The sequence below is a fragment of the Colossoma macropomum genome, unplaced genomic scaffold, assembly GCF_904425465.1.
Source record: "Colossoma macropomum unplaced genomic scaffold, Colossoma_macropomum, whole genome shotgun sequence".
Classification (NCBI taxonomy): Eukaryota; Metazoa; Chordata; class Actinopteri; order Characiformes; family Serrasalmidae; genus Colossoma; species Colossoma macropomum.
In genome coordinates, this window is record NW_023494804.1 from 17,403,709 (window position 1) to 17,407,880 (window position 4,172).

Consider the following 4,172-nt stretch of genomic DNA (forward strand, 5'->3'; position numbering starts at 1 on the left):
TGGAAGTAGTGATGAAGAATGAAACATATGAGTATCATATTATAGGAAGAGCCTTTTGAGGAGAGTTTAAGAAGATATGCACAAATCGAGAGAGAATGACCAAAACATACAAGCTCACTGGTCAAGCATGGTGGAGGTAGTTTCATTGCTTGAATTTGCATGGCTGCTTCTGGAACAGGATCCCTAATCTTTAACCCCTTAAAATCCCAGGCTTACTACAAACTAAGGCTTATTATTCGGCCAGTACAGGGACTTCAATGCAAACTGGTTGAGTTGTTCTTAGGTTATAGAAGTCAGTAAAAAATCTTTGGGCCTGCTGGCAGGCCCTGCCCATGTTAGGGGTTAATGATGTCACTCATGATGGTAGCAGCAGAATGAATTCAGAGGTCTACAGAAACATTCTGACAATCTAAGAGAAATACATCTAATTAAATCAAGACAATGATCCAAGCACACTGCCAACACAAAAAAAAACAACTTTATCAGGGGAAAAAAGAGGAAGGTTTTAGACTGGCTTAGTCAACCACTTGACCTTCACCCAGCTGAGCAGCATTTCACCTCCTGAAGAGGAGACTTAAGGGAGAAACCCCCAAAATAAACAACAACTGAAAGAAGCTGCGATAAAAGCCTGGAAAAGCATTGCAAAAATTGAATGCAACAGTTTGGTGATGTCAGTGGATCACCGGCTTGATGCAAGGGATATGCAACCAATATTAAGTGTTTTTACTTTATTTCATTTCAGTCCTACACTCTTAAAAATGATGGCTCTATACAGAACCATGAACACTCAAAGAACCATTTGCATGATTAAATGGTACTGTGCATCATAAAATGGTTCTACAGATTGAAGGAAAATGTGCTGTATATCAGGGGATCTCAATCTTTTCCACCCCAAGGCCCACCTGTGTATAACTACAAAGCAGCGTTTTCACAGAAAATACTCCACTGGCTTTTCCAAAAGAGTAACTGTTTGGTCTCAACATGTGTATCTAGTTTTGAGGGTTTTTATGATTCATTTTAAATAAACCACTCTCCACTCACGGCCTTTTGGGTTAGCATTGTCACAATTAACAATAATGCTAAATCTTACCTGTTATCTGCTTCTTTGTCATTGGTTGATCAATTTGAGTTTAACCACTCAGGTCACTGATGTTCAACCAAATATACGCTCCATGATTACCGGCCCGAATTACTGCCTCCCTCTGAGTACAGGCCTGCGGACCACTAGAGGGTGCTTCATGGCCCACTGGTGGTCCGCTGCCTACAGGTTGAGAAACGCTGCTATAGATGGTTCTATGTAGAGCCTTTTTGAAAAGCGTCCTTTAAAGCATCCAAAAGAGGTCTGCTATTGCTATCATGTCAAGCTTGTGTCACTAGAAGTAGCCTTTTTGGTATATGAACCCTTTTCAGAAAGGTGCTATATAGAACCATCTACAGCACATTCTCTATCAATCTTAAAAACCCTTTCATGATACAATGAACCCTTTAATCATACAAAGGGTTCTTTGAGACAATTTCTCTTTACTAAAGCCTTAAAGAATCATCTTTTTAAGAGTGTAGAGAGGTTTAGCTGGTTGTTGTTGTTTTGTGTGTGAGTGTTTGTGTGTGTGTGTGTGTGTGTGGTATGCAAGGACAAAATTCCTGAACAAACACTCACATTATGAGGACTCTGATTTATGGGAAATTCTCTCTGTCCTCATAATTAATAGGTCTCCATAAAGCACGGTCTGCACTGGTGGTCCTCATAAGTTCCATAAACTAGTACGCGTGTGTGTGGACTGTTTAGAGTGGACGTGCGCGCTTGTTTGTAGCGTTTTTGAACTAGTTGTAGCTCGTGCGTTTCAGTGACGACAGCGTCTCTTACAATTTAGTGACGTTTGTCCGCGGTACGTGTTTTTTTTTTCCCACCCGTATTCTGACAAGTCCCGCCTCCTGTGGTCTACGATTGGCTAGTTAGTGTCACTTTTCCTGCGCTAGGATTGGTCAATAGGGAATATTCAGGTAAAATAGGATACTTCTTCCAAACATCAGAACAGTCCATTAAAACCACTGGCTCATAACTCAGGCGATGCTAATGTCATTTTACTGATACATTTCTATGTGGATCTATTAGGATCTGATCCTAAAAAAATAAATAAATAAAAAATAAAATTAATAATAATAATAATAATAATAATACTTTTTCATACTTTTATACTTTTTCCTATTTTTCCCACTTGCTAACTATCCCCCTTCCCCGCCAAGCTCTCCTGGACTCCTGACCACAGATAGATGTGGGATCATGCATGTAAAATACCGTTAAGACATTTTACCATGCAATATAAACATTAATAATTATATATATGGTGGTGTTCTACCACTGGCTGCTGTAAAAGAGCAGGAGATGTGGCCGTAGGAGAGACATTTATTATAGATAGCTATAGTGGTGTTAGATGCTCTATTCTGTGATGTGCTGTGGGGTTGTTGAGTGGGTTAAAGTGTCTAACATGGAGTGCAAGTGCATGGCTTGCAGTGACTTGTCTGCTATCCTGTCTGCTTGAGTAGTGCTGAGTGACAGTTCTCCCTTGCTGTTTGTTCGTGCGTGTTTCCCACGTTTTCTTTTTCGCTGATGCCACACTGGTGTCAGAAGTGGGACAGTGCCCCCTCCCCAGGAGAGGAATAGTGCTTCAACAAACTAAAAGGCAGATGGCGGAGAAGTCTGAGGCTGGCGGAAGACTGCAGAAGTAGAAGGAGTGTGACAAGGACCAATGAAGATGGCAGAAAAGGCAATGTGGCAAGGCTTATCAGTGGAGCCTGACTGGAGGATGGCAAAAAAGGCAGCAGCAAGGACGTCTGGATGGTAGCTGGCCACAAGGACCTGGTGGCGGGGCAGCATGACGGATAAAAGTAATAAAGTGAAAAGGTTTAACACTTCAGTGAAGAAATCCTTTTTTCATATTGATAAAATATTGCTAATCTGTTTCACATCTTTGGTGCATACAAAAAAGCTGCTTCAGCACTCTTCATAGAGATTCATACAGAATATGAATAAAACCAACATTGTTTGATCTTAAGACACAGTGTGGATGTTTATCAGACATTTAGGCCTCTTTTCCACTGCTGTGCTGAACAGTTCTGAGCACCAAAGACCCAAGCACATCAGTAGGGATCCAAGCACCCCAGTACAAGTTAGATACAACTAACTTGTCCTTTGCTATCGCAAGTAGACAACAAAAACTTACAACAGCAAGAGCAAAGTCAACTAATTGGTGTTGGAGTGACTGAAAGCCAAAATCGAACCTGTTCTGTAGGGTTTTAAGCTGTAGCCTGCTAGGCTAAGCTAATGCGAGCGCATTACTAAATGCCTAAAAAACACCCATTTAGAAAATAAAGACTCATGTCTGAGAACGCATGTTCGAATGTCTGCTGTTAAAGGGACAGAAGGATAAAAATAGACTTATTCTGTGGTGCTTTGAGCTGTACCCTACTGGGCTATGCAAATGCTAGTGTAGTTAGCCAGGTACAGGTGCAACCCACTGCAGTACAGGCTTAGTTTCAGTAACTGATGCTCAAATAACACCAGTAGAGGATGAAGAATCTGATAACACACCGAGAGACTGTTTTTGGAGTAACAGACAGAATCAGATCTGTGTTGCTGGGGGTGCTGTGTGTGTAGTTAGTCTGTTAGCAGTTATCTTTTTGTGTAATTTTCTTTAGTATTTCCTGATTCTGATCAGGCACAAGAGATGGAAAAAGATGTACCCGGTCTCACGAGTCCGAACCAGTGAATGGCACAGTACTGTCATAAGAACCATTTGGCTCAACGGTGGAAAAGAGGCCTTAGAGATGTATAAAGGTGTTTTACTATTAAGATATTTTAAAACAAGTAAAATTTTATTCAGCTCTAAAGCTGTCAGGCAGTGGACTGACGCTGAAACTAATCTCTTTTCTAGTGAATGTTCATATTCTGGTTTAAAAATTGCTTCCACTTTCAAAATGCATTAACATAATATCACAGGTCACAGTGTTGATTGACGTACAGTAACAACTTTTATTCGTAATCAGCACACTAGTGGCCAATCGCAACGCAGCACGCGGTGCGTTTCTAGCCAATCGTAGTCGCTGAAGGCGGGGTTTGTCGGAATATGGGTGGTAAAAAAACAACGCCGGTCGTCCGTTAGAAAAGCGCGTGA